We start from the raw sequence: 9,268 nt of genomic DNA on the forward strand, positions 1-9,268 counted from the left end.
CTCTGTCACAACGGATTACTTCTTTTAGATGTATTTTTATTACATGTGCGAGTACTGCCCAGTGCAGATAGGAAGCAGCTCCACAGTGATAACAGTGTTTGTTGCTTTGCTCAAGAGGAAATGACTGCAGCTGCTGCAGCAGGAGATAGTAAATGTTTTCAGAGATATCAAACTGTGCAGTAAAAGCACTGATGGGCGAATCATAACTTGGCCTGCAGTTCCTAACTCCTAATTTGCAGGTGTTTATGTAACTAATTCCACATAATGCATTTTGGAGAGGAGTGAAAAGCGTTCCTCAGGGAATGAACAGCTCAGGTAGCCCTCACATTTGAAGTACAGCCTAATGGAAAGGCAAACACTGTGATTCCCAAGACCCCTTTACAGGCACAGCTTGCAGTGAGAGCGGAGTGGTGCACCTGAACAAGCGTGTGTTGACGTGTGGGGATGGATATTATCCGAATTTACTGCAAAATTACATGTGATGTCGTATAGAATTTTGACTGGCACACTATAAACACAATGAGAGTGTCGTTAGAGAAACAACTTTTTTTCCAACTGAATGCAATGATATTTTTCCTGATGCTGAACATCAGAATGATTCGAATAATTTCCCAACCATATTACTTTTCTGTATGCTTCTTTTTTATATGAATAAATTGAGCATTATACCTATAGAACTCTTATTTCAAATAACACAATTAAAGTTAATCTTGTCAATTAAATTTAATGTCAATTATATTCCATACCTAAAAGTTAAGGTTCTGTAAAATTTTCAAAATAGACCTTGAATGTTTTGTTTTACAGTTTAACAAGCAGTAAGATATACTAGTTATTATTAGTTAAGAAAGTCAGTTCACACCAGTATATTCTGTAGAGATTTGTATATATTATACATATATTTTTAAAGCATATTCATATATTTTAAAATGACTAATTTCAACATTTAATGTTTCAAACTTTTATTTAAATACATCAGCACACTTCTATGAATTATACTGGCTATTTGTACATTTTATCACCGTTCACATCAAAATGATGTTTTCTATGAATATTTTTTCTTCAGGGTTTGCCAGCACAGTTCTCTTCTGCTGCGGTGTGCCATGTCTCCTCAGGGACCACGGCTTTTGCACAGAGGATCTTTCTCTGCAGTACACGGGCCCTCTTCACTCTGTGTTGACTTAGTAAATTACTTGGGATGTCAGGGCCCAACCACAGCTTACCCTCAGAGGGGGGAGGATCGGGGTGGTTTGAGGGGAGGGTGTACGGGGGTTGGATGTGTCTGTGAGAAAAAAGGGTTGAGTAGATCAAATCAAGGGCAAAACAGAGCAATTTATCGACTTTTTCTAGTTTGTTTGTCAGGAATGAAACATAGAGATGTTCTGTTTCATGGTCGGACTGACACTTTCTGACATCTGCAACTGAGTAAAGTGGATAAAAACAAAACTGACAACAGAGTTGGAAAGAGCACAAAAGGGGAAAAAAAAGGCAGTGACTATAATTCAAAACATACATCACAGTTTTTTTGGACGTCTTTCATTATACAAATGAGTAACAAATGGAAAATTTGACTGTGTTGTTTTTGATGCCTTCTTCAGGTTTGTTTATGTAATTTTTTTTCTTGTTCCAGGTGGACAGAGGAGGCCGGTCAGAGTCCTGCAGGGCACGGGTTTGTGTGGTATGCACCGTGGCTGCTCAGGGCTGTCTGTGCTGCAGCCTGTCAGGAGAACAGACTGCACACCTGTGGCCTCTCTGCTCAGCCCTGTTTGCTTTGACACCTTGGATGCTGTCTCCTTCAACAACACATCTTTCACCTACACTACCCAACTCACCCCCCCGCCCACCACCTCCTTCCCCATCCCATTCTGTTATATGTTTCCAGAGGCCTTGAAGAGTCTCAGTGTTTTATATTTAACTTTCTTTCTTTTCTTCCTTTTTAAAATGTAAATTGGTTCAGTATTTGATCAAAGTCCTCCGTACTTCATAAATTGGACAGAAATACAATGCGGAGCAGGCTTTTAGTTTGATTCCTAAACTCCCAGTTCAATCAGCTCTTCAACTCACTTCCCTCACACTTCATTGGCTTCAGACATTCTTTTCTTTCTCTGAATCTTTCCCTCCACAATCACATTTTCCCCTTCATCTGTTCACAGATTACACTAAGCCTTTGATAGAGATGATGGTGAAGGGGGCATGGGAGCGATGGGGATGGAGGGTGGATGTGTGATTGTAGGTCAGGGGGTCACTGGCTCTGCAGGACCTGCCATGAAAGGATGTGACTGAACCCCTGGCCAAGTAAAGGAGGAAAAAAAGCTGTCAAAGAAATGCTTTGTGTGCGATCACTAAGCCATAGTAGTGCCACAATCGCCTTGTCTAATTTGTCATAACAAGCTTCGCGGTTTGTTGACATGCCTCATCATGTTTCGGCAGAAGGATTCATCACATGGTTGAACTTCTACGGTCTTTAAATAGTAGGTTGATTCATGGTCACACTATAGGTATGACACATGGTTGGGGTTGTACCTGGTAGTTTAAAGGTTTACCACATTATTGACATACTGTACATAAAATGTACATGATGGGCACACAACTACATTTGTCTTTTTTTAAAATCTCAAATAAATAAAAAAAACGTGATTAGCTGACACATTTTGGTGGCCTTAACACCTGTACATATCAGTAAGCTTTAAGATTCAAGGAGTGCAAGTATCAAACAGAGAGTTTACAGTTCTGTAGAACTAGATTTAATGTCACTACTACTATTTTTATTTTCCGTGAATAGTGACAGAGTGATAAATGATTCTGCCTCTGGGTTTTTGTGCTGTTATTCTGTGAATAAGTTACAGATACACTGCCATTGTCCTATGTAAAGAGATCAGAGTCAGACTCTTCCAGGGAAAGTACAAAGCCTTGCCTGGTGGTCTGCAAACATGCCTGGATGATCTGCCCAAAACAGCCTGGATGGTGGGGTGGCAGAGACACACCTGCTTTGTCAACACCGTCTCCCTCACTACTGTGGCCAAATGAAAATCCATCCTGTATAATCCTGAAGACTGTCAGGCACCGCAGAATTTATGCAGTCTGTGATTCATTATATGAAATTAATACTTAAAAGAAAGAGCAACGAATTTGATCCAGACCTGGAAATGTTTTTATTTCCTGTTGTTTGAACCTTGACAAGTCTGTATAAAAGATGAATGACTTCTGTCTTTAATATTAGCTGCAGATATAGACGGTGAAATGCATGTCACAGTTTAGTCCTTTGTTTTGTAAAAATATGTAAAAACATATGAAGTTCCTTTGTGCCAAAAATGACTGCTCTAGTTTATCTGATGGTCAAAGATTCATCTGGAAAAATTGTTAATAAAAACAGTTATGGAACTAAAACAGAGGGTGTACTTCAAAACATTTGACTTGGTCCTTAGAATGAACTGGTAGACAAGATGTTACATTTATTGGTTTGAACTTTTAATATGTTGCTTTAGACTTGTCATGATATTATGAACAATAAGAAAAATCAACAAATTATGAGGCCACAGGAAATAGTTCGGTTCTCTGCCCTCTCTGTCCTTAGTTTTGCCTAGCAACAGCTGGACTGGGCAAACAAAAAACTAAGAAAATACCGCAGCGTGTCAATGTGAGACATTTTATTTTGGTTGAACCACATTGAATCTAAATTCTGTTCATTATGAAGAACATCAACAAATGTTTGACATATTTTGGTTTAGTGAATATAAAAATAAAACATCCTTTCACCTCACATGTTTTGAAGAATCCGAAGTCCTTGATGTTGCTGCAGAGCATCCGCCTGGATGCCACAATGACCCATCTCTGTCACCTTTGACCTCTCAGAGACTGAAGTCCTGCCACCTGAGCAGCGTGTTGTCCCCTGGTGCTCAACCAATGTTTGGATAGACTACCTGCTTCTCAAAACAAGACATGACAGGGCAGGTCACCGAAAAGAGAGGAAAACAAAGAGTCAGATTTCACAGACACTCTATCAATCAAACATCTTAGGAGCAGAATCTCACTCACAGTATCTACAGGACTCCCACAGCCTTCTGAAGGACGTGTGTGAGGAGTCTGTTTAATGGGATTGTCAAAGCAGCACTAGTTTTTATTGTCCTTTGTTTCTATTTGACAAGAATAATAATAATAATGAGAAAAAGTAATAATTAACTGATTTCGTATGAATGCACCGTATAAATAATGCAGCAAAAATTAATCAGTTTTTTATGATTTCTGTGAAGTAATGCTTAACCCAACACAGCAGGCTTGGACATGCTGTTCTACATTCCCTAACATAAATTACAGCAGGACAAATGGATTTTCCTGCTGTTGTCTGTGTTACTAAATGCTGCCTCGTTTCCTTTGTGTACAAAGGTCCAATTTCTCATTAGTCAAATAAAGTTAGGGAAAAAACATTAGCAGTGATCATAAGTTTGCCAACAGTGTTATAAAGAACAGAAAGCACAGAAATCACAGAAAATCATGAAGCTAAAAAAAAAACAAAAACCCCTCAGCAGACTGTGTTTTAACAGCCAAAAACAAAAGTCAGTCACAAACAGCTGAAGCTATTAAAGGCCAAAACATACCAAAATATTACATACAAAAATAAACTTGAGAATTACTATAATAAAACTAAATGTTAATACATAACAGCTAGAAATTAGAATAGCTAAGTTAGAATAAGTTAGAATAGCCTTCAATTGTTACTCAGAAGCCAAGAGAAGAGTAATGGATCAGATTCAAATAGTTTATTTAAACAAAGTCCAAACTTAAATACCTCCAAGTCACAGAAAAACCAGAGCCAGGCAGGAGGTGATGGATCCAAAAGGAGAGCAGGGACAACAACAATAAACACTGAACAATGACCTGACAAAGACTGAGTGAGACTAACGAGCTGGGAATCACAGGGAATCACAGGTGACGGTGATAACACTGATTACCACAGAGCAACAGACAGGAGGGAAGAAAGAGAGACAGACATGATGATGTCATCGTACCAATGCAATGGTAATACGTAATGATATATATATATATATATATAAACTGTTAAATTCAAATGAAAAGTTAGCATTTACATCAATAGTTATGATACGATCTGTCCCCGGAAGGGATTACTTTGACTGTCCTCCTTGACAGGACTTGGACACCTTGTCCACTGGTTCTCCCTGACTCTCTCTCAGTCTCTCAGGACAGTCCCAGTTCTGCAGGTGGTATTATCTTTTCATGCTTGGACCATTTTGCTTTGAAACATTCCGGCGGTGATCTTTGTCCAAATTGTTTATTGATATACTGTTTGTCTCCTCACCCCCTCAGCCACCCTGTCACTCTCACCCTTCCACCCACCACCAGCCCGGTCTCGGCCGTGCACCTGTCTGCGGCAGGCAGCTGTGGGTGGGCGGGCCTTGGCTGACAGTGGAACATTCCAGAGGAGAAGTCACCCCGTTAATCCCTTGAGTTAAAGCCCGACGACCCCCCACCTCCGTCCTCACCTCCTTCCCTCTCTCCTTCACTACCACCGGTGCTTTTCATGCCCCAACCGTCCACCCGATCATTGCTTATCCTTCCTCGCAGCGTTCACTGTTAGTCCCGGTCAGGCTCAAAGGGATACTGCTCTGTCAAAGGTAGACAGTGTGAGAACCAGATTAAAAGGGCCAGTGCCCCTCACATGCACGGCCAGTCTCCAGCTTCCAGGCAGAGAAGTTTTAATCCCCCCAAATATTCAAGACTGAAAGTAAATATTATGTCCAAATCTACGAGCGGGTGTTAGAGGAAAAAGCCCCCCACTGACGCAGGACAAACACGTCACAGTAACCAGAGAAGGACTAATAGTTAAAGAATAGTTAATCACCACAACCGTAACAGTCAGTATATGTTCCAGAAACAAGATATCTGTTCGTTCCTGTGAGTGTTTAGTCATGTGACATGCTGAGCCCTCTGTGCTCGTACATTGATAACTTCATTTTTCATATTCGTCCCATCAGTCTTAAAGTATCATGTTATTTTCTCCTGTCTGATAAGTGGGATGCAAACAAGAGTCTCTTTAACACCCAGTGAAATTCTGATGTCAGACCAGATCTCCTCCTTGGCAGCTGCTCCATTCAGCTGGAACACATAATCAAGAAAAGCTGCAGAACTCACCCCGCGAGCACAGAAGACCATGTTCCCTCAGTTCTCCCTCAATTCTGCAAATTCTGGTTCTAGAGCATAACATTTTATTTAGTGCAGTTGTTTTTTTTTCTCTGCAGAAATTCACAAGAACAAGTCAAAAAGTTATCAGACAGTTTCAAGTCAATTTCAGGAGGTGTCCGATTTCAAAAACTAAACCATTTTAAGACCGCAAAAGCTTGGATACGTTTTTATCATTATATCTGTCAGTGACATTGGTTTGTTGAAAAAAATATTCAGTGAATCTGAGCACATGCTGTATGAAAACAGAGTTAAATAGACTGTAGTGAGTGTTGGTTGCCACAAAAATTAAGCTGATTACTGATTTGAAAAGAGTTTTTTTTTTATAATGCTGCAAATGAATCATTATCATCAACAATCTGGCTGTGCAGGGAGATGCCTAAGAGCCTCAAGTCCATTTAACAAACAAGGTTGTGTCATTTTGTTTTGCCAAAATGACACAAAAGAAATGGAGAAAAAAAATACCAGATGTCATTCCTGAGGCAAACCCAGTTAGAATCTAGGGACTAGATTCTAACTGGGTTATAGCTGGTTATGAACATCAAAATTGATGAAAGTGTGACTGCAGAGGCTGGGTCCAGGGGTAGATAATGGTGGGCTGGGTGTTTTGAAGGCCTACCCAGTTTAATTAGTTAGCTTTAAAGGTGCGAGTAGGCAGATTCTCTGACCTTTGGACAAAGCCAGGGATTGAGTTTAGTATTTATTATACAGACAGAAAAAAAAAAATATCAGGGCAACACGTCCTCTGGAAGAGTTCATTGACTGCATTTGGTGGCACTTTCTGGAAGGCTGCCATGTTTCTGCTGTTCCAGTGGAGCAGAAAGACAGAATCCCAGGATGCAAAATGTCCTCAATCTGTTTGTCCACAGACCAAAACCCATAAGGCCAAGGAGAACCCAGACCTGTGCTATTAAATCCCGGATGACTTTGGACAGGAATTTTGTCAAAGGTCTACAACCTGTGGGTCTGCCAGTGGTGAGACTGGGTAGCACCACTGGCCCAATAAAGCTCACAAACTCTGCCCACAAATCTCAATCAATGGTATCTTTGTGTCCAGGATGTGTGTTTATATACAGTATGAAAGACTGGGAGAAGTGAGGAAGCTGGACTGAGGAGACGGAGGGAGAGGACGTGGCCTCACTAATGGTGTGACAGTACATGTAACCCAGGCCAAAAATTTTGGATTCCGTTCTTCAGCAGCTCCTTCATTCCAGGCTTTAGTCCAAGACATCAGAGAAGGATATTGGGAAAAACATTGACTTGATTTCAGGCCAAATCGTAAAAGGTGTTTACATGTATCTCTCCAGCGATGGGAGCTGAAAAAACACGTGAAAAGATTTGGACATTGTCTTAGCTGAGGCTGGAGCCTCAGCATTAGGTTTGGCCTGGAGTTTAGGTGAAAGGTGAGAAGTGTGTTGAATGAGAAGAGCTGTGCTACCATACGGCTTCTGTGCTGCAGCACCTGTAACCGCAGCTATGTTCACAGATTACATGGCCGTTGTGGAAAAGCAAATGTTGTTTTGGGCATGGCTCTAACAGCACTGCAGGAGAAATGAGGCCGTATACATGCATGGACATTAGTGATGTTGCAAAACGATGTGGGGCCAAATTGTGGGTTTGTAATTAGGAGGCTGTGTTTGAGCCTGTGGTTTGGGCAGGAAATGAGAGACACTCAATGATTTTAGATCCACATAAAGCCATGGTTGGCGGCACAATTAAGAGCTGTTTTTCTGGGGATGAAAAAAAATGTGGAAATCCCTACTGCCTTAAGAGACTTAATTTTTCACTTGCTGTGGCTGTAGAAAGTGCTTAGAAGGCCATAGGTAATCCCTGGCTAACCCACCATCTTAGAGCAGACAGACATAATCTCCCCTCTGTGTTCCTCAGGGGTGTTAAAACCAGACCATTGGGCTGAATTATTTCACTAAGCGGAAACCGATGTGTTAATCATAAATTAGAGACTAAGCCTGAGTGAGCAGGTCAGTCTGAGGTCACTCCCCCGGCACTAAAGGGGACTTTCTGTGTGAAAAGCCGGGGCTTAGCACTTATTAGCCCCAACATAATCAGCCAGGAACAATGTAGAATACTGTAACGTGTCAAGGCTACACTAAGCTGAGAGTTGTTGAGAAATAAATCTATTAAATCCACAGTGACTCTTTCTTTGTACATTCATGTAAGAACGTAAACCTTAGACAAACACGATCCTCATTTGGACAAAAGTAAAACTGGATAAAAGTGCAATTAAAACGAAATTCCTTGTTCTGGTAATTCACTTACACCTTAATGCAGTAGAATAGGAGTATAATTTAATAAGCACTAAGAAACACAAACAAACAAACAACAGTTTAACTTTTTTCACTGACAAAAAACCTCAAAAGCTTTTACCTATATAAAAAAAGAGACAAATTAGAACTGAACCACCGTGACACACTTCTAGAGAGTCATCACCAGGTCCCACAGCCACCACAGCGCTAGTTCGTGTAGCAATTCAGCACAGTTATCTGGCCAGGTGCTTTTTCTGATGCAATGCAACCTAGAATTGAAGACAACATGGAATCAAACTCCAAACCTTCTGCACAACAAACTTAAAATCCCACCACTGCTCCACTATAGCACTTTACTGTCTTCCAGTGAATTCGGTTTTTGTTAGAAGTTTCATTAGAAGTTTTCAGAGTGAGAAAAGAAGAAACTATTTGGACATGGAGTTTGTCCACACGTTCACAGCATACCAAGTCTTTTAATGGACAATCATATGCCACGCAGCTGAGAGGAGTCAGTTTGTCAGTCTTCAACCTCTTGTAAAGAACAGAAATGAATACCATTCGTTTTTTTCTAATTTTAAAATCTTGCCTTTGGGCTGCTGGCATCCTGCCTCAATATTGAATGATACCAAACTTTGCTATGCATGACTAATACCTCGCCTCCAAACACGGAGGAATTTTTATAAAGTGCAAAATATTGCATAAGATGGTAAAGACGTTTTTATGGTTTATATAATGAGACTAGAGAAGAGTAATTGGGTTAGAGAGAAACAACGGAATTTACAGACCTAATTAAATGCCTTTGGCAAACTCAA

General features: G+C 40.5%; 1 long non-coding RNA gene across 2 annotated transcripts; it reads right to left on the minus strand.

The window, feature by feature from the left end:
- Nucleotides 1-934: 934 nt before the first annotated feature.
- On the minus strand, nucleotides 935-4,964 carry LOC103391346 (uncharacterized). Of its 2 annotated transcripts, none has more exons than XR_522777.3 (3): nucleotides 4,784-4,964; nucleotides 3,754-3,920; nucleotides 935-1,279 (listed from the first exon to the last, which is right to left on the minus strand). It is a non-coding gene; the product is annotated as an uncharacterized LOC103391346 (long non-coding RNA). The 2 variants fall into 2 exon arrangements; XR_522776.3 differs by having other exon boundaries at nucleotides 939-1,279; nucleotides 3,759-3,920; nucleotides 4,784-4,955.
- Nucleotides 4,965-9,268: the final 4,304 nt, after the last annotated feature.

The sequence above is a fragment of the Cynoglossus semilaevis genome, chromosome 15 (assembly GCF_000523025.1).
Source record: "Cynoglossus semilaevis isolate Cse_v1.0 chromosome 15, Cse_v1.0, whole genome shotgun sequence".
NCBI lineage: Eukaryota > Metazoa > Chordata > Actinopteri > Pleuronectiformes > Cynoglossidae > Cynoglossus > Cynoglossus semilaevis.